Source organism: Anser cygnoides, chromosome 1 (assembly GCF_040182565.1).
Source record: "Anser cygnoides isolate HZ-2024a breed goose chromosome 1, Taihu_goose_T2T_genome, whole genome shotgun sequence".
Lineage (NCBI taxonomy): Eukaryota > Metazoa > Chordata > Aves > Anseriformes > Anatidae > Anser > Anser cygnoides.
This window is the reverse complement of record NC_089873.1, coordinates 69,947,145-69,971,917: the sequence shown is the minus strand read 5'-3', so window position 1 is coordinate 69,971,917 and position 24,773 is coordinate 69,947,145. Positions and strand designations below refer to the sequence as shown.

At 40.0% G+C, this 24,773-nt stretch overlaps 1 long non-coding RNA gene across 1 annotated transcript in view; it reads right to left on the bottom strand.

Annotated features, from left to right (window-relative positions):
- The window catches only part of LOC106031057 (uncharacterized), a 66,872-nt gene extending 43,634 nt beyond the window's left edge, over positions 1-23,238 (bottom strand). The window contains exons 1-3 of the long non-coding RNA XR_010832360.1: positions 22,875-23,238; positions 17,021-17,114; positions 1,451-1,665 (exon numbers count right to left, since the gene is read on the bottom strand). This is a non-coding gene — a long non-coding RNA (uncharacterized lncRNA). The remainder of the gene's footprint in view (positions 1-1,450; positions 1,666-17,020; positions 17,115-22,874) is intronic.
- Between the last annotated feature and the right edge of the window lie 1,535 nt (positions 23,239-24,773).

Here is a 24,773-nt window from a genome sequence, read left to right as displayed (position 1 = left end):
CCTGTCCCTTTCTCAAAGTAATATTCTTATTTTGACCAGCCAAATCTATAAGCAAAATAGGTTGTCATCAGAGCATGTTTTCCTCAGAGCCCTTACAATCAGACAATTCTCCTCTGTGCCACCAGGCTGTTTTACATTGGTCATCCAAAAGTCAATGCTCTTTGAGGAAGTTCTCAACTGTGGCATCTGCCAAATAGTGACCTGAGGAAAACTTCCACGAGCTGTCTCTCCTCTTTGCTTTTAGCTGTTAAACTCAACATGTCTTAAAAAACAAACAAAGCAAAACAAACAAACAAAAAAACTCTGTTTTCCTAATGTTACCAGAGTGCAACTGACTGTTTTGTTTGTTTGTTTGGCACAAAAACACTGGAATACAGAAAGAAAATGGGCTACATCCTATACTATCTATTAAATAGCGATATCTCACTATGAAACACTGAGAAGTTTCTAATTTTTAGGGATATAAAATGTTTCTATTCAAACTCAGTACCAGTTTTATGTCCCAGTCCTGGGCGATGGCAATTCAGATCCATTTTGCAATGTATACTTCCTTCTCCCAGGAAGGAGAGTCCTGCTTTGATCTGGATTCAGGACTTATTTTTAAGTGTCAGACACATTTTCAGACCACTGAATTCACATGAATTGAAAGGTCATTGGGAAATGTTATACCATTAACCCGCAATGCGCTTTTGTAGAGAGAGCATTACACGGATGAGGATGGGACAGAAAACAGGCTCTCTGGCTTGCCATAGCCATGAAGTTAGGCTTGGCACTGTACAGCACAGCCTCTGTTTTTTAATCTCCACAGAGGAGAGCCAACACCATCTTTCACATGGGCTTAGTGTTGTGAGAGTTCTCTTTTTATAAATGCCCAGAGTCACTTCAGGGTTGGTGCTAAATAAAGCAAACAGCAAGAATGTAAACTACTGCCTGATGTTTTGTTTTGCTGCATATAGCCACCAGGAAAAGTGAAATATTTCAGAATCCCCAGAGTATAAGTGGGAAAGAGTCTGCAGTATACCTCTGCCTTATTTTGGCTATGCAATGAAAAAGAAACATTACCTATTCTCACACTGTACATCAGCGCTTCTCAGCTAGAGACTGTGTGACCTGGCATCAGTGTCATCTCTGAAGATGTTATGATGCACATAATTTTCCAGGGAACAGAGAGAACAGGAAAAGGGCAACTGTGGTATTACTCCATTATCTGAGGAAAGCTACCCATTCTACTTATTCATTACAATTCCTGTGTGAACTTTATAAAGAAACATTAGAGCAAAACACTTTCCAGCTTCAATTGCATTCAAGCAATTTTGTCTGACCAACACTTTCTCTCTCAGGAGCTGTTAGGTAGACAAAAAAAGAAAAGCATGAAGAAGAAATACCCCCCTTACTAAACCATGTCTTAGCTACAGTAATTCTGGAACTGCAGCGCCTACAACAACCTTACCATGCTGTTTCCAAATAGCAGCCCTTCTTCTAGTTCTGTTGGCCTTCTTGCACTCTGGTCTCATTACTTCAAGTTTCCTCTCCAACAAATAGCAGGTCAAACTATCTTCTCATTTTCAGTCACATTAATCTGCAGTTACTTCGTAGATCTCCATGATGTTCTGAAAAGTTGCTACCACGTTGACCAAGAAGAAAAAGTTTCCATTTATAAATGGTCTGAAAACATAAGTTTCAGAGAAACAGAGCATTAATTCCAGAGCCTGTTAGGTCAATGGGAGTTCTGTCACTGGTTTCAGCAAAAACACAGTTTGGTCCCCATGTATTAAATAAGCCTAGTGCAAGTCGATATGTATCCATTTGGCAGGAGAACAAACCAACTTCTGCTTCCAGCTACTGCTACACAAATCCTTTGATGTTAATGTGGCCACACACACCATAATTCATTCTCAGCAGGTCTTCTACATGATATTTAAGAAAATAAAAATAAAAATTAAAAAATCAGTACTTAGCAGTACCTTATAAACATGACCAGAATACAGTAATATTTTCATCTGTTTCACCATTGGATTCACCTATTGCATTTGATGTAAAGAAAGAAAAAGCTTTTTAAGTAGCCATCTTCTCACCTTCTTTTTGAGGGGTGTAAGTACTTGCAAATCTAAATGGAAACAGTCATGTATTTTATGTACATCTGTGTTGTATAGTTTGTGGGAATGCTGTCAGCAGAATAACATAGGATCTCCACACCAACTGATATGCAGGAACTAAAAACTGTAATGTCATTATGGTAATAGTTCAGAAGATTTTACATAGATGTAGACATTATCCTCAGAGAGTCATGTATGTAAGAACACAACTCTCTTGCACAAAACTCCCAAAGTTGTTAGATTTATTCTCCCTGCACTATTCAGTACCCATCTGCAGCTAGAAAATCAACTGGACTCTACAGTATAACACCATTATTTATTCAAATAAAATAGCATTCTTCAGCTGTGCTAGCAAAATTGTTACTTGCAATCCACACCTCCTCCTAGCAGGTTTCAAGAATGACTGATATAAGACATGAAAAGCTCTGTAATGGACAGTATATGCAGCTTTGCAATATTATATTAATGGATAAGATAATTTGACTAACGTTACTTGTCTGTTCACTAACTGATTATCCTGCTTCTCTAGAACAGCTCTTGTTCTATTTGACAGGTGATTTTTCCCTGAAAGGAAATCGACTTTGAAGGAGCACAACAAAATTAGTTGTGACTTTTGGTGACTCCTGGCTAAATCTTATTGGCAAATTGTTAACAATATTGAGTTCCCTGTCTTTGAGAGGCATGCACAATACAGTTTTAAACTATTAGATACACAATTTTTATTTAAAGATGTTTCAAATTTAATGGATGTTGATATCAACATAATATTATTTCTTTTGTTTTCTATTGATGACACTATTTATACTGTGATCTGCTTCCTGCTGCTTCTACCATGATCAGCATGATTAGATCTCCTTCTCTGAAAGCATATGTAACACTTGATGCAACTATTTTAAAGAAAGGCAGAGTTATATCTGTGCTGATATCAAAAATGGTTAAGATAGTTATAGTGAGAAATGACAAATTAAGTGATATATGGTATCCAAGATTTAGTTGTGTTAAGTCCGCTCAAGGAAAAAATTGAATCATGGAATTATAGAAAGGCTTGGGTTGGAAGGGACATTGAAGATCATCTGGTTCCAACCCACCTGCCATAGGCAGGGATGCCACCCAATACATCAGGTTGCCCAAGGCCCCATCCAACCTGGCCCTGAACACCTCCAGTGATGGGGCATCCACAGCTTCTCTGGGCAACCTGTTCCAGTTCCTCACCTCCCTCTGAGTGAAGAATTTCCTCCCAGCATCTAGTCTAACTCTCCCCTCTTTTGGGTTAAAACCATTCACTATCTGCCTGTGTAAAAAGTCACTTTCCATCTTTTTTTAAGTGCCATTTAAGTACTGAAAGGCTGCAATGAGGTCTCCCTAGAGCCTTCTCTTCTCCAAGAGGAACAGCCCCAGCTCTCTCAGCCTGTCTTCATAGGAGAGGTTCTCCAGCTCTCTGATCATCTTCATGGCCTGCCTTTAGATCCACTCTAACAGGTCCCCATCCTTCTGTTGCTGCAGGCCCCAGACCTGGATGCAGTACCGGTTGGGCCTCACAAGGACAAAGTAGAAAGAGACAATCCCCTCCCTTTACCTGCTGGTCTCTGTTGAAGGCCCAGCCATCAGGATACAGTCGGCCTTCTGGGCTTCAAGTGCACACTGCTAGCTCGTCAAACTTTTTGTCCACCAGAACCTCCAAGTCCTTCTCCACAGGGCTGCTCTTAATGAGTTCTCCCAGTCTGTATTCATGTCTGGGATTGCCCCAACCCAGGTGCAGCACCTTGAACTTGGAGAAGGTTACCAGATTGGTCACGCACCATTTGCCCTTGGTGAAGCTGTCTCAGATCACCTCCTTGTCTTGTGTGTGCCTTAACCGTGCTTCCAGGAGGATCTGTTCCATGATCTACCCATGCACAGAGGTGAGGCTTACAGATCTGTAGTTCTCCAGGTCTTCCTTTGTACCCTTTTTAAAAAATGGGAGTGATGTTTCCCTTTTTCCAATCACCAGGTGTGGTGTAATTGCCTAAAGTAACTAGAAAAATAAAACTAATATTCACCTTTTAAAGAAAATGTACAGCATTGAAGAGGCTTTCAGGGTAGGGCGTAGCTGCATTACCTGAGCGTTCCCTATACCTCCAACCTTGGATGTTACCGCACTAGGGAAACCTGGTGTGCTAACTCTAAGGAACAGTACGGAGTGTAGAGTGGAGTGGAGACACCACGGCTAGGCTCTGTGACAAGAGGGGGACTCAATTGTTCTTGTGCATACTGAGACAGGTAAGCCGCACTTTTGCTACCCTGAGCCAATGACTTGTCATGTTTTTGAAAAAATGCTGTATTCTGGTGTACTTTAGCTCATTATAATATCATTATAATACCAAAACACACCTCCATCCCAAAAGCTACCCGCCTCCAAGGTGCGACCACCCCTCACTGAGGATGTGCTCTGAATTTCTCAGAGACAAAATCTTTAAACAGAGACAGGAAAACTTTTCACCAATCATAACTAAGATATGCTTGACGAGAGTCACTCAAGCTCCACCTAAAAGATAGAAAATAATATAAATTGGCCTGAAAGAGGGGATGTTAGGGAAGATACCATCATGAGGGAATATACCATCGACCTCCTGACTGTTGGGATCAGTCGATGGGCTGAGCCTCTGCACACACACACCCCCCCCCCCCCCCATTGGGATGCCTTTGGGTGAGATTTGAACACTTGGTTTTACTGGGTGTCTCCGTGGAAACTTAGAAATCTCTATAGAGTCTTTGTGCCTTTTAACGCGTTAATTTCCAGGCTGTGCACCTGAGTATTTCACGCATGCTAGCTTGCTTTTCAGACGCTAAATTATCACCGACAATCCAAAGAACCTATGTACCTGTTGCTGTAATAAATTGCACTTAATAGCATTGATCCTAGCTGTGATAGCTCTCATTTAGTGCAACTAGAGTAAGGGCATGTTAAGTTGTTGGAGAATCTGTGACCGTGATAGTTCAGTACCCTGAATCCGACCAGACCCATAATGGTAAATCCCTTAACACCCCTTAATGCAACACCAGGGACTTCACCTGCCTGCCAGGACTTTTCAAATATGGTGGAGAGAGGCTTGGCAACTCCATCAGCCAGTTTCCTCAGGACCCTGGGATGCATGTCATCAGGCCCTGTAGATTTGTACCTGTTCAGTTTCATCAGGTGGTCTCAAAACTGCTCTTTGCTTTACAGTAGGAGGGACTCTGCTCCCTCAGCCCCTACTTGGAGGGGAAGACTAACTGGCAGTTAAAACTGAGGCAAAGAACTTTTGAGTACCTCAACATTCTCCATGTCTGTTGTTACCAGTTCTCCCTTCTCATTTTCCAGAGGGGATACAGTCCCCTGAGCCTTTCTTTTCTGACCAATGTACCTATAGAGTGCCTTTTTTAATTTTTAAATCCATTGCCAAGTTCAGTTCCTTCTGTGCCTTGGCTTTCTTGATCCCTTCCCTGTACTTCTGGACTACATTCCTGCACTCTTCCCAGGCCACATGTCCCTGCTTCCACTGCCTGTGCATTTCCTTCCTACACCTGTTTGACCAGCAGGTCCTTGCTCAGCCATGTCTGGTTCCTTACTTCCCTGCTTGATTTCTTACACATGGATATGTGTAAGATCACATTAATATGATCAAATAAAAACTCCTAGCTCTTTATTGCATTTTTTTTAATCTACATATCTACTTGAATTTCAGAATATTTTAGTAATGTCTCTTGGAGGATGAGAAGATATTATTTTACAATTGGAATGGAATGGAATATCGCGAGTTGGAAGGAACTCACAGGGATCACGGAGTCCAACTCCTGGCTCCACACAAGACTACCCAAAACCCAGACCCTATGTCTGAGAGCATTGTCCAAACACTTCTTGAGCTCCAGCAGGCTTGGTGTCATGACCACTGCCCTGGGGAGCCTGTCCCAGTTCCTGACCACCGTCTCAGTGAAGAACCTTTTCCTGATATCTAGCCTGAACCTCTCCTGCCACAGTTCCATGCTGTTCCCTCAGGTCCTGTCACTGGCCACCAGAGAGCAGAGAGCTGTGCCTGCCCCTCTGCTCTCTACATGAGGAAGCTGTAGGCTGCCATGAGATCTCCCTTCAGTCTCCTGTAGGCTGAACAAATGACTTAAGTTACTGCCTTGCCTTCTAGACCATCCACCATCTTTGTTGCCCTCCTTTGAAAACTCTCTAATAGTTTTATGTCATTCTTATATTTTGGCACCCAAAACCGCACACAGCACTCAATGTGCACCAGCGCAGATTAGAGCAAAACAATCACTCCTCTTTACCAGATAGAAATGCTGTACTTGATGCGCCCCAGGATACTGTTGGCCCTTTTGGCTGCCAGGGTACACTGTTAACTCATATTTAGCTTATCTTCAACCAAAACCCTTTCCACAGGGCTGCTTTCCAGCCTCTCACCCCCCAGTCTGAACATATAACTAGGATTACCCCATCGCAGGTGCAGAATACAGCACTTGTTCATGATAAATTCCGTATGGTTGGTGGTTGCTCAGCACTCTAATATATCAAAATGTCTCTGCAAGGCCTCTCTACTCCCACGAAAGCCAACAGCTCCTCCTAACTTAATGATTCTAATATAGTATCATCTGCAAACCTACTTAGTTTACATTCAACTTCTGCATTCAGATCATTTATAAAAATATCAGAGAGACCTGTCCCTAAAATGGAGGCCTGGAGAACCCCATCAGTGACTGGCCACCATCCTGCTGTAACCCCATTTACTATAACCTTTTAAGCCTAATCCATCAGGCAATTGTTCAGTTAAACTCCTGATTTAAGTTCAAATATGTCAGAAAAACATCTTAACATTTATTCTAAGTATTCAGTAGTGGCAGAGAATACAAAGAATGTTAAGGAAACTCTGTTCTAGTGAAGTTCTAGGGTTCTATCATTTTCAATAATGGGAAATATCTGTGAGTGAGAGAATAGACTATGAAATCTCTCAGTGGAGGTGATAGAAGTTGTTTGTGAGTTCAGACCAATTTTATCAAAATCTGTATGTGTTTATGTGTTAGAGAGGAATTCTGGGGAGAAGATAAAACATTTAAATGCTAGAAAGCAAATGTAGAACTATTAGATCAATATGCTGTCAAAGTTGTTTTAGTTAAAAAAAAAAGTTCACTGGATGCTGCAATAATTCTGCAGACAAAGGGACAAGCTTTTGAAATGCAGCTTGCTGCTTTTCTGAGCAAAATCTTATTTCAGCTTCTATTTGATGATGATTAATACCTACCACATACTTGGCAGGCTAATCTAGATCATTTTTTCTCCAGCAATTCACAATCATCTCCCTCAGGGACATGTATGTCAGTGCATTACCTAGTGATAATCTGATATCTGAATCTGTTGTTAAGTTAGAAAAGATCTATAACATGATAAAGTGTCCACTTTTTATATGTTTATGCATCTCTAAGTGTTACAGGGGGCTGAATTCTAAAGAAGTTATGAAAAAGGAGGAGCTACAGAATGCTGTGTGATGAGTAGAAATAAAATGGACACATGCTACCGAATAATAGAATTAAACAACACAGGAGATTTGTCTTCATAAGCTACTCCTTCCAAGAAATGGAGGGGAAGGGGGGTGGGAGGGATGGAGATCAGTGAGGACATCAGAAAATACAAATTCCAAATGGTCCTGGATGCTTCTCGAGGGAAATAAGGAGCTGCAAATAGATGTGAGGACAAATGGCAACAAGTTTACAAGACTTTCCCCTCAGGAAATGGTGGAATATTATTCATGGGCAGTGAGCCAGAACAGTTCTTACCACAGCTAGTTCTAATCAACTTAGCTATAGGGTTGGAAATGTAAATGCAGAGATGTTAGAAAAGTTAAAGGTGATTACTAAAATAGGCAAATGCAAGTCAGTCACCTTTCCTGAATATTCATTAGTATTTTTATAATTAGAAATAAATCTATGACCCACACTTAAGTTAATCAGGAATTAACATATGTGGTTTGATTGTTCCTGAGTTGAAGCACCAAAATAGTGCAGAAGGAGGTTCATGCTAGGTGTATGCACACAAATAAAGAATTGCCAAAAGGACAACATTTTGAGGGACGCTCTTGCTTTTTCTGGGAAATCAGCATAACTGGATGCCTCTTTGAAATGTCTGTACACTAATGCAAACAGCGTGGGGACCAAACAGGTTTAGAGGTTTGTGTGTAGTTGCAGAGCTACAAACTCACTGAGGCCACAGACAGGTAGCGTGATAGCACACATAAATGTAGTACTGCAATTGATTGATACAGGTCCTTCAGGAAGGATTGTCAACCAGGATGACAATGAGGGTTGTTTCCATTATGTGAGAGATTTGTGAAAGGGCAAGCAGTTGTGTCTTGGTAGGAATGGTAAGCCAGCTGAGAACCTGTGTGTGAGGATTAGAGGACAGACTAACACACACGTTGTTGTAATTTCTGCTACAGACTGCCTGATCAGGAAGAGACCTTTTTTTTTTCAGAAAAAGTCTTGTATTCTCAGGATCACAGCACCCAGATTTCAAAAGAGAAATTTCTTTTCTTCAGGGATTTGCTTGGAAGAATATGATCAGAGATAGTTCTGGTGAGAAGAGGGGTCTGGGAGAGCTGGTTGATATTAGGGGATGACCTCTTCCAAACTCAAGCATGGTCTGTCCTGGCAAGGAGGAAATCAAATTGAGGTGGCAAGAGGCCTTCAAGGATAACAGGGAGCTCCTGACTAGACTAAAACATAAAAGGAAAATATACAAGAGGTGGAAGCAGGGACAGATTATCCATGAGGATTAAAAAGACAGTGTTTGAATCTGCAAGGAATGAGTAAGGAAAGCTCACCTGAAGTTGACTGTGATGAAGGAAGAAAAGGGCAACAAGGGTTTCTACAGGTATATCATCTGCAAAAGGAAAGCGAGGGGAAATACGGACCCTGCTGCTGACTGGTTATGGGGGCTGGTAACAGGAAATATTGAAAAGGCTGAGGTCTTCAGTGCCTTCTCTGTCTCAGTCGTTTCTGGAAGGACTTGGTTTCAGAAATCTCAGGCTCTTGAAATACACCAGAAAGTCAGGAGCAAGGAAGACTTACTCTCAGTGGATGTGGATAAGGTTAGAGAACACCAAAACAAACTGGATATAGACAAGGTACACAGTATAGTACACAGGACCTGTTGGGGGTACATCTATGAGTGCTGAGGGAGCTGGCTGACATCATTGCAAGATCACTTTCAATTATATTCAAAAAAAACCCATGATGATCAGTGAAAATACCTGAGGAGCCGATGAAAACAAAGCCCCTATCTTCAAGAAGGAGGATCCAGAGAAAAGTGGGCTAGTCAGCTTCACCTACGTCCATAGGAAGGTGATAAAGCAAATAATCACAGAAAACCTTTCCAAACGTATGAAGGACAAGAAGGTGACTGGGAATAGTCAGTATGGATTTATGAAGGGGAAATGTTTAACCAACTTCATAGACTCATACAGTGATGTGCCTGGCTTAGTGGATGAGAGGAGAGCAGCAGACGTCGTTTATCTTGACTTTAGCAACACTTTTGACACTTTCTCCCATAACACATTCTCATAGATAAGCTGAAGAAGTACAAGCTAGATAAGTGGTCGGTGAAGTGTGTTTAAACCTGACTAATATGCTGTGCAGAAAAGGTTGTGATCAGCAGCACAAAGTCCCGCTGGAGGATAGTCACTATGGTTACACCTTGGGGGTCTTTTTGGGAGCCAATATTGTTGAACATGGACAGAGTGCACCCTCAAAAAGTTTGCAGATGATACAAAACTGGAAGGAGGGATTGATGCACAAGGTGGTTGTGCTGCCAGTCAGAGGGCCTAAACATACTGGAGAATTGAACAGAGAAGAACCCCGTGAAGTTCAAAAAAGGGAAATGCCAAGTTCTTCCCCTGAGAAGGAATAGCACCATGCACCAGTACATTCTGGAGACTGACAAGCTACAAAACAGCTTGGCAGAGAAGAACTTTAGGGTCCTGGCAGGCACCAAGTAGTGAGCCAGTAGTGTGCCCTTCCAGCAAAGAAAGTCAACCACATCCTGCATTAGGTTAAGAAGAGTGTTGCCAGCAGGTTGACAAAGAAGGTCCTTCCTCTCTACTCAGCACTGGTGAGGCCAATCTGGATTATTCCAACACACATAATTCTCTAGCATTTGACCTCTGTATATCAGTAGTACCTGAGCAGGCATACCCATTTTGACTGTTCTTCTGACATATTCTACTTTACAGGCACTGCTATTGAATACAGGTAGAAGAGACCAGTTCCAGCAGATCCAGAGGTGTGCAAGCAGCCCTGTACTGCTTCTGGATGAAGACATCATATTGAAGGCTAACCAAAATGCAGAAATGGGAGTGCAACAAGGAGGAGTCAGGCAGTCCATGAGCTTCAGCACACCATGCAGGCTGAACACCATATTATGACTTCTCTGTTTTTCAGGTTCCCTTAGGCTGCTACTTTTTCCTCTTCACTGTCACTTGGACTCTACCCTGAGAACTATGCAGTTCCCTCACTCATATGTTTGGCTGGTTTGACTGAGAAGTAGTAGTAATGAGGGAAGGTAGGAATGCATTTTTTTTCTATTAGAGAGATGAGACAATTAAGATACTGAAAGGCCAGGTCACCTATGCAAGGTCATGTAAAAAAAGAAGCAACAGAAACATTAACAGATTCTGCACAGCCTGATTCGGTGCATGAATTACAAGGAGAAAGAAAAATGCTTGTCTGTGAATGTTAAGCATGTGTTGTACAAATGGGAGTAAGAGGAGAAAGATTACAGGGGAATGAGGTATCTCATAATAGCATAAACTGTTCATCTTCAAGGGACAACTAGGCAGATCCAAATGAATCTCAATGAAGGACGGAAGTTGAAGAGCTGGAGTAGTAACACACATTGTTTGGCACAAGAAATAGTCCATAGAAAGCACTTGCTTCTGATGTTGCCTGATGAGAATGGACAATCACAGCATCACTCATCACACTGAGAATAGCCCCAAGACACTAACAGTCAGCAGAAAAATGCAAGCTTTTGTCACCATCTAGAAAGGCATGAATAGAGTTTAAAGAAATATATGTAGCTAAAGAAAACGTGCCCCGATGTAACATTAATCAACCACTGAATGTCATCGAGACTGAAGGAGGGAGAGAGAGAAGGAAGGAAAGAAGGAAGGGAGGGAGGGAGGGAGGGAGGCAGGGAGGGTTTTTTTTTTTGATTTGAGGATATTCCTTTCTTCTTCTCTTTCTGTATTTATGGGCTAAGTTTCATTACAACACCAGCTTGTTTTATATTTTGCTTTCAAATCAGTGAAGAAAGATGTTTTTCTACTCAGCTATAATAATCCTCGTCCTCCTGAGAAAAACATAGAGGCAAATAAAATTGCAACCAGAAAATAAACTCTTCTATCTTCTTCCAAAGCACAGGTCTTTAGATAAAATCTTAGTTCACTGTCCCATATTCACACACACACACACACACAAAAAAATTGTTTATGGTTGAACTAGTTTGCCAGTAATAAGTTTAATGCTTGGAAAACTACTTAGAAATGCATTTTAACAATAATTGCTTTCAGAAACAAAAAGATCGACGTACCTATAAAATCTAAGGAAATGCTCAGAGAGTGAAAATTCATTTATTTGTCCTGAAATAGCTTAGCAAGTTAAAAACTTCAAAGCATTTCTTCAGAACAAAACCCAAGACTTTAAAACTTCTCATAGAAACTTAGAACACCTCATACTGGAATAAATCTGGGTGGTTAGGACATTTGTCTAGATGGCAAATTCTCCCTTTTGAGGTTAAAGCAGGAATACCATTAAAAAAGAGTGACTGTGCCACAATATGTTGGTGTGTCTCCCTCTTTCCAGAACTGGGAAATGCCCAGGGATATAAATATATGAGCAGCTGTGAATCAAATTATTCAAGCTTTCTAGTTTCTAGTTTCTAGGTTTGCTTAGACTCCTCTGGGGAAAAAAAAAAAAAAGAGAGAGAGAGAAAGAGACTTGTTTCATCTATTGTCTATGTCTTTGTAAATGTCATCAGATAAGACTGGGTGAAGTATGGAGGAGGAATTAAAAAAAAATTTGAAAAAAGAGAAAAAAGATAGAAATTCATTATAAATTATATTTGTAAGTTATTCTGCCACATTCGTCACTGTGGTATTTGTCTGGGGAAAAAAAAAAAAAAAGAAAACAAAAAAAGAAAAAGCAGAAACCTCACTGCAGGGAAAGAAAGTAGTAGTAGAACTTCTAATGAAAATGAGGGTTACAGTATGAGTGGTTTAACCATTGCATCTTCCATTACATTTAATGGAAAATTCTATGACAAAATCTTAATTTTCACTCAAAACCTTCATTACTGCATAACACCATATATATGATCATTCTCTTTGGCCAGTGTATGCTTTGTAAAGCACCTAAGCACTAATAAATTGCAAAGGTATTTCTCTAGGCATGAGAACAGATTTGACAAGTTAAACCACTGTTGGATTTACATGTCAGGAAAAAAGTTCAGAATTTTGTTTTTGTTAAAATATTTATTCCTGTAAGTGTTGCAATGTACAATTATCTTTTGTCCTTCCTCAACTAATATAAATTGTCTGAATTAAATATGTAGTGCATTCAGAAAGCAGAAGGATTGCTCTGTTTAACATTATAATCTTATATTCAACAATCTCTTTCACTGGAGAATCTCCAAATCCTTTACCAACCCAACTCACAGCTGTGAGCTAAACACTAGGGCAGTTCATCCTCCACTAAATTCAGGAGTAATGAGGGGTGACAGCAGTTTAACACCAACAGGTAAATCCAGCAAATCAACATTAATCTTGTTTAGAATTTGACAAAAACATCAGAGAAAATATGATATTTTTTTTGAGTCACCTTGGAGATTTCCTCACACTCAACCCTTATTCTGCGGGATTTTGCTGCAGAATAAGACTCAGCTCCAACTACAACTAGTGGAGAGCCAGGCAAATCATTCATGTGACTTTTGAGAGCTGTCACCAAAGTAGCTCACTGATCATAGAATCATAGAATCATTAATGTTGGAAAAGACCTCCAAGATCATCTGGTCCAGCCATCACCCGATCACCAACATTACCCACTAAACCATGTCCCTTAGTACCATCCAACCTTAAACATCCAACCTTAAACACCCCCAGGGACGGTGACTCCACCACCTCCCTAGGCAACCCGTTCCAATGCCTGACTGCTCTTTCTGAGAAGAAACGTCTCCTAATACTCATCCCAAAGTGGAGATCTAGGGCTGAGTTAGGTTGTCCAAGCATAGATGACTACTGCCACATGAGATGCCTTAGAGTATCAGCGACCTCAAGGTGGGAATGGCAGAAGTGTCACAGGAGCAACATGAGAGCCAGACTCTCCTTGAGGAATAGCTGGAGGTCAGGTATGATACTGCTGGGAGCTTACACTGGCACTAGTACCTCTGCATGAAACAAGACTATAGTCAACTGATCAGCACTCTGCTCTAGACAGCACTGCTAGACCTTTATTAACTAAAATGGAAATACAAGCTTCTAGTTTACCTGCTACACCTTTCTATTAAGGTATCTAAATTTGTTAGTCTCCAACTGAAATGCATCCTTTTGTCCATGTGAAAGTTTTGGAACAGTGTTTTTTTCAGTCTGTCTCACTGTGCAGAGATATAAACAACATTATAAAGAAATAGATCCATTTTTCAGGTCTCCCAGTGTCCTTTGGAACAGTGTTTGTGCTAGAAATAGAAACAAGTATGGCAAAAATCAGGTTATATTTCCTAAATTGCAGTATAAGAGAAACTGCTAGTTAACATTCACTAAAACTGAAAACAAATATTTGTGAGGTTAAAATAAAAAAAATGAACAGTATACAAAAAAAAAAAAAAGAAAAACCGTTTGTTATGAAGTGATGCAAAAAATTAATGTTCTCAGGAAACAGGGGACTTGGTATAGGCTGTGGGACACACAAGTCCCATATAGACCTTAAAGAGAGAAGGTTCAATTCATTCAGAAGTGCTGCAGTGGGAAAAGAAGGGTTTGTCTCCTGGATATCACAATCAGTGTGCAAGGAAATGGTAGAAAAAAATTGCTGCTCCCTCTGCAGACTGGATCTGCACTTCACCAAGAGGCTGAGGAGGCGGTGTTTTCCTATCCAACAGCCTCTTGTTGAGATGAATTTTCTTAAGGAAAGTACCAAATTTTTCCCTAAAGCAGAGGTCTCAGACTGCAAAAACAGATAAACTGATTCAGAAGCAGCCCTGAATCAGCTCTTGAGCTTCTCTTCTGAACAATCTCATAGTATGTTGCTATGGAATTTAGAGAAAGCAAGGACAGCTTTGCTGAATGCTTTGTTCCTTCATAACTTAACCCAGAAGGGAATACAGTGCTGATTATTAAACATGTGATGTGTTGATAACATTGAAGACGTATTTTTAAACCTCTTCCATAAGTACCATTTGCAGACTTACAAAGACAAAACTCTCTTTTCCCACAGCAAGTTATATTTGCCTAGCTCTGCATGGAACAGGTAGGAACTATGAGACTGTATATATGCATTATACCTGCTGAAGATTTTTCCCCTTTAAAAAAAAAAAAAAGTGCATGTATTTTCATGCGTTGAGGAATTTTAAGGAATCTGAGAGTAAGGAAAGGAACAGCAGTCTATCTTCCAAATTCTTTGTCTCTTCCCAGTATTCAGGGAAGAATAGTACTGTAGGCAAGCACTGCATTGATTTAAGGCAATTTTGTTACATATTACTGAGCTTTAGCATTCATTACAGCCATCAACACTGAGCAGAATGAAGACACTATTTTTCAGAAACTGTTGTTATTGTAATATGCACTCAGAGAACTGCATTACAACTATTAAATCCATGAACAGGCATAGTGGATCAAACTTTCCTAATCACAGCAGGAGATCAATTTGTGCCTTTAACAAGTTATCATCTTCCTTATCTTAGCTTGAATACCTTGCAGTATTATGAATGATTTTAATTACGCAGCCCTCTTTACACAGAGATTCATGAATATGAAATACTCTGATTAAAGTAACACTGAAGATCTGTTTTAAGGGAATTTTATACACATTCATCTCTGGAGGTAGCTCCATTCAAGCTAATGTACTTGCAACAGGGATCAGTTCCGCCTTCTGTGTCGAAGCACTGTCTCACATAATGCATACAAACAACAACTGGATGATGAAGTGGCATGGTAAAAAGGAGATTCAGCTTTCTGGGGTGAAACAGGGTGAGTGTCATGTTACAACTACAAAAAGTCATATATGAGTTAGCTTGAGGGAAAGCAGTTACACTGAAACAAAATAGCCCTGCTTTCATTAAGGCCGAAGCTCCAGTTATTTTATGTTTCCTCCTTAACCCACTCAGTAATTATTGTGCACATCTAGCCAAAGCCAGCCATGACATTCCCAGTCACAGAACTGAGCATGCCAAGACCCCATCCAGCGTGGCATGAGGACTCTTCTGTGCAGTGAGTCATAGCCTGCTGCTGGCTACATCTGCCGCTCCATTTGTCCCAAAACAACCCTTCTGGCTGCTGGTATCATCACACAGGCCTTGCCGAACACTGAAGCAAGTGGGAAGGAACAGAGTGGATGTGGCAGATCACAACCTTTGGCCTTTGGTAACATTTTCAATGGGAAGATGATTCATCCCTTAATAGGTGACAAGGATAAGAACCATTTTCTGCCAGCAAGCTTCCAGGGCGTGGATGTTGTGGGGCAGAGCAGGATTTGAAGTGAGCTAAAGAGAACTAAGGGACTCACATGAAAAAGGAAGGCAAAAGCCCAGGCTACCATTTTTGGTGGAGGTGCTTTCAGAGTAAACAAGAGTCAGGACAATCTTTCTTACATACATCAAGTGATGTAGGCCCACAAAGTCTCAGGTAGGACAAAGAAAATGGTCCAGCTGAATATGGAGAGAAGCAAGCCTAACCAGGAGCACAATATTCTTTTACTGAGTAACAGAGAGTATAGGCAGATATCTGAAGACCAAGCATTAGTTCTTCCAGCAAATCTGGCATGTTTGCTAAGTAGATTGTTATGACTTTTGATTTTGGCAGCCAATTTTATCTGATGGTTACAGTAAGCCAGAGACCTCCCAAGTGTAAAAGCTGAGCAAGAGATCAGATATGAATTGTGGTGTGTGTGTGGTTTTTTGTTTTTTTTTTTTTCCCCAACATAAGCTTCAACACCAATCAGTTTTAGATGTTCTATTTCCAAGTGTCAAAAATTGTTAACACACCAGCAAGTCATGGTTCCAACAGCAAACTCAGCTCTGTGTATTGCAATGAAGAGTTTCTTATGTGAAAAATAAATGATCTATCAGAGGTAATCTCTAGAAAGCTACCTGCGGTAGGGGGTTCCTAAACCCTGTAGCTTTTGTCTGTTTTTCCAACAGTTGTCTCTCCAAAGTCGGGCTCCCTTCTTTGTCCTTCTTTGGGCCATCCTGCATGTGAAGCACATGTCCTAGCCACAGCCAGTCTCCTGTAGGTGCTAGGAAGACAGCTGGGTAGGCCGTGCGCAGCAGCAATTGCCACCGGTCAGTTGAGGGACAGTAGCTGCACCAAGTGCCAGTGGGGAGGTGCTCAATCAATACCAGCAAAGTCAGGAGGCTGCTGATAGCACCTCATGGATTTTGTAGCAGAAGGGTTACATGAGAACAAGTAACACCATAGGTGGCTTGTGAAACCCTGGAAACTACGCATGAGGGAGATGTCCTAAGAAGAAAATTCTCCAAATGTCATTTCTAAGGAAGAATTACTCTACAGTACTCTTAATTTGTTATTGATAACAGCTACTTAACACTGTCCTAATGGAAAATGCCTTGAGTTATGATACCGTGTCTTAAAGAAGAAATACTGAGACAAAAGCATTTCACATTTCATATTTTTGTCCTGTACCTGAGTATCAGCTGGCTGGAGAGGCAAGAATCCTCCTCTTGCTCTTTGCAGTATGCACATGGCTCTTAGTCTCTGGGAAAGAGATAAACCATATCTGGAAAACATGTTATTAAAGTAGAAGCCAGCTTGTTAGTAAGAGTCAATTATTAATCTGTTTCAGGGAAGTGCAGAGAAAATTGTTATGAGTTATGTTTCCCTGCTCCTCTAACATACAGCATCATATAAATTGTGTCCTAAATCAACCAAAATTGTATCTGTTTCCAGGAAGAAAAGAGGGATGAATATAATATTATGCATGCCTCAAAAATCTGAAGCTGCCACATTTAATAAATCACAGCATTTCTGAAATCAAATACTATTGTTCCAAACATATCCCCATTCTCCTTTCTGTGATGAGAAATGTATTTTGTATTTTCATAGCTGAGTGAGTGCCCTGGGGACATGTATAACTTTCCTATTTATTTATTTATATTTTAACACCAAAAAAAAAAAAAAAGTAATCTTATGACAGAACAATGACCTGTCATAACATTACTGGGAAAGGCTCAGCTTTAGGTCTTATGAAGGAATTACATTTTTATTGGTCTTAGAACCAACTATTTCCTTACAAATGGAAAAATAAAATAAAATAAAGAAAATAAAACCTGTTTCCAAAGGTTAAAAATTTCAAGCAAAATAAAATAAAATAAAATAAAATATGAACCTATTTAGAGCACCCAAAATCCCCTGACATCCTCTTGGTGCTCTAACACCACTGCTTTGATAAAGACAGGTTGGAGAAAGCTGCATTTACATTTTACTACTAGCAATAGGGCTAAGCACTGTGCCACACTGGTCACGAGTACTAATCCAAAAAGCAACTCCCTGTTGACTTAAGAAAGTCCAGAATCTTTTCGCTTAGGTAAATCCTCAAACAGTGCATCCTCATCTGTTACCAGAGCAAGCAAAGACACATAAGACAGACAAAGAAACTGCAACAAGTAAAGGAGAACTTGCAGTGCTTGGATGCAAGTCCAAAATCTGTCCAGATGTTCAGAAGTGACAGCGGAGTGGGATCTACAGTTAGTTTTCCTTCCCACAAAAACTGAACAAATCAGCTCCAATACTCAGGCAACTTGTCCTTCCTCCTCCCAGGAATCCCTTCACAGTATTCATGCTTCCATGGTCACTGTGCCTCATTAGCTTTGCTTTCCTTTTCTTTTCTCTCCTCTGCTCTTGTCTAGTGCCAGACACTTTCCTGTGTATCCATATCTACTGGTGTAACCGAGTAGCTTGCATCCATCTTCTGAGTTATCATTTGGCTACTATATGTCTCATTGCTCTGTGCAGAGCTCAAGACATCACTGGCAAATAAAGAACACGAAGCAGAAACATGAGCTCTGTGGAGGCCTGTTTGTTTTGGCTGTCACTGTAGCTTTCATTAATAAATGCCTCCTGGTAGACTAGACTCTATTTATCATGACATATGTTATCTAGCTTATGTTCTTATATGGTATTTATTATAAAATTTAGGGTGTGCATAAAACTATTTCTCTCTCTCTTCCCAGGCAGTGAGAAGGGTGGTTATGTTATTTTAATGAGTATGCTTGCCTTATGTTATTATTAAGGAGCTTTGGTTAAAGAAGTGATTTCTGTATTTTATTTTGAAAATGTGAAATTTGTGGTCACTGTGGTCCATTCACATTGGAGAAGGATTTATAATCTATCTGGACATTAATAATTCCCCAACTTCTTTTTTGCTCAGATCTCCCAATTGTGTATTTTTCCCAGACCTCTTCAGCTACTTCTCTTTCCAGCCTTGCCTATCTGATTGGTTTAATGCTCGCTTTCACACACCACACGTTATAATCAAGAAGGACGCTGGACTAACCCAGCCAAAAAAGGAAATATCAATTTCCACATTTGCCAGCTCCTCCAATACTGAGGCTGAACCTTAACTCTTGAAAAAAATCCTGTTTAGGATTGCAATGAAATCTTGAGAGAAAACATGCACATAATCTAATTTAAGAGCATGAAAAAATCAGATTAGCTTCAGAAAGGGGAGCCAAATTTTTCAAATGAAGCCTTTGCTTTTTAAAAAAGAAGGTCCTTTCTACCTTTTCAGGGCACATCTCTTTGAAGGGGTTCTGGTCTCTTGGAGGGGCAAACAAAGTTCTGGGGCACTGAAGCCTTTTTGCTTCAAGCAGGCATACGAGCTGGTCAGTATAAATCCTAGCTTTCTGCACAACTTTGTCTTTATTGGCTAAAACAGCTGAAAAGTACAAACACATTGAATGATTATCTAATGTTAGTAACAGTATCCTAACAAAAATGAAACAAGAATGTGACTTTTCTAGTCTCATAAGGACCTGCCTTTAGAGAATAACAAGACCAAGGTTTGCTTAAAATTGACACATAGTTTGTAGGTGTTGCATATAGACTATATAATTTCTTTTCTTGTCATAAAGCTGTGCAATTTTGTTATTTCCCCTTGTCAAGAGAGCTTTAGCAAAGGTATTGAGCAAAATATTTTCTTGAGGAAGGTCAGTCTTATTATGCTGAGCCAGCTTGATAATTTTAGTGTCTGCTGTCTCGCTTCACAGGTCCTTACATTCACTGTGATTTATATGAAGTGTTCTGTTTTGTATCTCTCACAAACTGTTTTAATATTGCACTAGGTAAACAGAATGTCATCAGATTTCCAGTCCTTCCTGCGTAATTTTTCCCAGTTATGTAAATGTTTATCTTAATTCTACTTCTTCCTTTACTCTTTTTCAAAATATTTTTGCTCCTTCTCTGTGCTTAGCCAGTGTGATAATTGCTATGCAGAATTGAGACGAAAGAATACCAGGGCTGGATGCCAAGGAGCAAGGCTGCAAGTACACAGCCAGCAACATAGTCTTTGATTCCCAGTTATCCAAAAAGGCATAAAGCAGTGTGGAGAGTCTGTTTAGCATTATCACCCAAAAGCTCCAAATACACCTACTGGATCGCTTCAGTGAGGTAATTCAGCAGTCTAGCTCCTTGTGTTTAAGTAGGAAAACTAGCTGCTCTTGTAAATTAATTCACAGGTATGCCAGTGCCAGACACATACATAGCAGTAGTAGTTTAGATTAGGAGTTGACTCCCCTGATTATTTTTCCCACCATCTAACCTGTGTTGTATCTGGCAAACAAGCTCCTGGAGAAAGGGAACAGCATGCAAAGTGCTGGCAACAGCATTCTGCTTGATATGCTTAAATTAATTAATAGAAAACAGCTCATGTCAACAATGTTTACATTTCTCATACTTTCACTCTTTAACCACTTGAAATGAACTATATAAAAAGCACTTTAAAATATTCTATGTGTACAAAAATTCAGTACTCTTCCGAATACATTTAAGTTGTCATTGTACTAAGTTGTTGATAGGTCAGGGATCATTTCCATATCCAAAGATTATATCTAACTCAGCAGAAGACACTGAAAGTTCAGAGCAAGCTCCCTTCTAGACAAAATCTGCTTTCCTTCCAGCTCACAAAAGATAGAAGATATAGGACAAAGAAACTACAAAAATCCACAAATTTCAGTGGGTAGAATTCTGAAGATAACCATCTTATTTCAGCAGACTTTGAAAAAACTGAATAAACAATTCGGCTTGTAAGAGGTCAATGCATTAAACTTTCTGCCTGAGAAACAAAATTCTGCTTGCTTCTACTAGGAGTGATCCTCACACCATCCCTTTGTTTGGACACCCATCTGTTAACAACTTCAAACTTGGTTAGCTACATATACTTACCTAAATAGGCTTGTATTTTAGGAGCTCCCTAATTGCTCACACTTTCTATATTACATCTCTAAATCTGGATATGTGAGCCAGAGCCTACTTTGATTTGATAGGATTTCATGGTTTGCTTCTTCAAACAGTAATGCAAAGCCTAAACTTCTCTCTCACCAATGATTATATAAGGAGCAAAAAGAAAAAGAAACCAATTCCTAAGCTAAGAAACTATGGTTAAGATGTTTTGATTTAATTTTGTGAATGCCTATGCCCACTTAATCATCAAAAAGGCAGAGTAGGTACTACAGCACTCAATACTGGCTCATCAGCCAGCAGCTGCAAGAGATAATGCACTGGTGTATTTTCAATGTGGGTCTGGAATCAGGGGCTTTCTATATATGACTTATGTTAATGCAAAGCAAATGAGCTGTTCAACCTGGACAAACTTAACATCCCTGAGATTTAGTTTACACAGAGTTATACCATAAATAACATAAGTCAAGCAGAGCCAAGTCAGACTTCATGGCTGTGTGGGCCAGCACAACAGGCAGAAACCCCCGGATGAGAAGTAACGAATGCATGTTGCCACAGCCCTTGCCCAGAACCGTGCCACACACGGACTCACCAGCACTTCTCTAAGGCAAGGACTCCTTGGCTACACAGTCATGCTCAAAGAGAAGTAACTGTAAACTACAATTAGAGAGGACACGTCCCTCTGTATCTTCCCTGCACTTCCTGGCACTCTGAAGCATTTTTGCAGTCCTAGTGAGTTTATTGCTTTGTTTTCATCTTTCACTAGCAACAACCAGAGAAAATGGGAAGTGAAGTATGCAGTTCATCTTCCCAGGTAGTGACTGGCTGAAGCAGAAACCAAATGTTATTTATGATCTCCACAAGGACACGAATAGGTTTTCTTAAGATGCAGGAGTGAAGTTAATCTATATTTTTTCTCCTCCAGCTGCAAACAGCTGCCTTGCTTTTATTGTAATACAGGTTTTGGCTAGGGGAGAAAAGGCAAGAAGAACTGGCAAGGGCAAGGACAGAGACACAGAAGGAAGCAGATTTAATTTCACACCAGATCATTTCCACAAATTATAGAAACAGTAAAGAAAACATGAACAGTGTTTCCACTGAGCATGGTATGGAACTTTTTAGACCATCTCTTAGAGGAAGAATATCTAAAACATTTCTAAGGTTGAGCAGAACAAGTTCACTAAAAGTTGATGGGACTCTTTTTCCTAATGTCCCTGGGCACCTGACAACAAATCTTCCAATATACATGTTTTCTGTTTGTTGACAAAAAGAATCAGCTGTTTCTAAATAACAAGAACACACAAAAAAAGGTAACTGAGTTTTCAATCTCATCCTGCTTTTCCTGCATCTTGCATAGTCACTGTAAGGAAAGGAGTTTTAAAATCTTCCTACTTTACCCAGGAGCACCCTGATTTACAGTATTCATGGGCACAAAGGTACGATAAAAGTGCTTGAAAAGGACAGAGCTGACAGCTGGGTCTGGTGTCAGAACTTGCTTTTCCTTTCTCCTCCCAGAGGCACTTATGGCTTTTGGGGTCATACAAGGATGGGCACATATACACCTTACATAGTCCCCAGATGTTTATTTATTGAATTTATTGTTCCCATGAGCATATAAAAGGAAAGCAGTGTAAGCAAAGTAAAAATAAAACAAAACACCTTAATACAGATTCATGTTTTGTTTCATTTCAGGCTTTAGAACTGAAACAGCTAATACCATTAGCTGTTGTATCCTGTTCTCTGGTTTAGCAGTTTGCTTTTTAAATATGACAAATGCTTTCTTTCATTAAACAGACAAATCACTTGCTGTTCAAAATGTTTTTGACTGGGTAAAGTGGACAGTTTTACCTTAGGATCTAGGGAGGAAAAATGAATCTTTAATAGATTTTAACCAAACCGTAGCAACTGTCTAAAAAACTATGGGTAGACTTCACACAAATACTAGAGAAAGGTACACACCAAACCTACATTCTGTTATCACTTGCCAGCCTAAAATATATATTTTGCCTCTGGACTCATCACTCTTCCAGCTCCTGATATAGGCAGCCTATTGAAAAGCAACCACTCAGCAGGTTGTACTCACACTAACAATTTCTGGTGGTGTAAATCACCCATGCACGCAGGATGGAGGGCTCTACTGGAGCAGCTGGCTTCACCGGGCAGCATGGGACCTATGCAATACTTCAGTACCTCTCCTTCTGTGGTTCCCAGTATGAGAGAGGCTGAGGAAATATGGCCAGAGTACTGCTCTATTGCAGCTATTCCTGGCTGTCATATCAGTCTCTCAGGGCCATAGGAAGTGTAATGTAATGGAGTTCTAAATTTACTTCCCTGGCTAGACCAAGATTAGGGGACGTTTTTAGGTCCCCTGTTGTGTTTTCAGCTCTGTTTCCTGGGGCAGGGGAAAGGGAAGGGGAAGGGAGAGATACTGACTAGAAAGTTAATTTAATTTAAGTTTCAGCACAGTCCCCATAATTTCTTTCTACAAGACATTTCTCTTGCACTTTGCTCCTATTTCTGAATTAATCCATGCACAGGAACCAAGAGGAGAGACAACTGTGGAAACTCACAGAGGATGAAGTGTAGTGACACCAGCCAAATGAAATTGTGTTCAACAAGATCAGTAAAAATACATACTGATTCAATTTATGTACCCACAGCTCTAAGTACAGAAGCATTAAATTCAAGATGAAGAAACTATCTGTCAATGGCATGTAACCTGAAAGGGTTAATTGTATGAAAAAGTTATGACTAACAGGCATCTATTCACTCAAAATTTATGTTCTTTAAGTCAACAGGAATAGGTTAAAGTTATGCTGGGATCTGGAGAATCCCTATAGAAAGAGAGCTACATGCTGGGAATTTCCCATCAAATTGTCCCTGACCAGGCTCTGGAACTCAAACATTCACAACTTAATATGACAAGGTAATACTTGCCAGGCTTTATACAGCACTAGAAAGAATCTAGAGATGTATGGTCAATAACATAATGAAGTTTGAAATTTATTGTGACTTTATTAATGAAGGATTTAAAAAGCAATTAAACTGCTTTAAAATAGCAGAGAATTTATGGGAATGCAATACGGATTGGAACAAACAGGCCTAAATCAACACTGGTTTGGAAGTCTAGTAAGGACTAGAACTATGGGAGGTAGTTCAGGAACAGATGCATCAAATTAATTCCAGTAAGACTGGAGTGTTAAAAATGGCAACAGAAGCCAGCTTTGTTCAATAGAATGGAAAAATAATCATCCATTCTCTTCCCTTCCGCCCCTGAGGGGCTGGATTTTCCCGGCACAGCCATTCGTTGGTGGCAGCAGATGCACCAAAATGTCTGGCACAAAGAAACTGAAAACAAATAGAAAACATACAGGGGAGAAAAAAAAAAAAAAAAAAAAGGAATAAAAAGACCCCCAAGCGTATGTAATGCAGAGGTGAAGTTGTTTTTACAAAATACATATTGTATGTACAATATACATTGTATGTATTGTACATGTATTTTTACAAAATACAATTTACATTGAAACCTTCAAACAAATAATACGTGAAACAGTGAAGCAATGGTCAGTGCATCATAGCTAAAACATGGTGAAGGTCACAAAAGGGACAGCTCTGAGACTAGCAGCAATGTAACCTACCTTAAACCCATCATGTTTTAGTCACTGTGTACTCCCCACCCCCAAAATTAGTTCTGTAGATGTGAGTACTTACCACCACTTGACTCCCTGTGCCATGCTCAGTTCTCATGGGCAATGCTTTGGAAAAGCCAAGGATCTCTGTAATGGGCATTTGGCATTACATAAATTAGGATTTGGGTAATGTGGAAATGGAGATTGCTAATGACCGGAGTTTTCAACAGAGGCTTTCATCCAAAGATCTCCAGTTCCTCCTCACACTTATTTGCAAGGTACACTGAAATTGTTTCCCTGGTTATTCATTCACACCACAGCAGCAAGTACGTGGAGTCATACAACAAAACTAC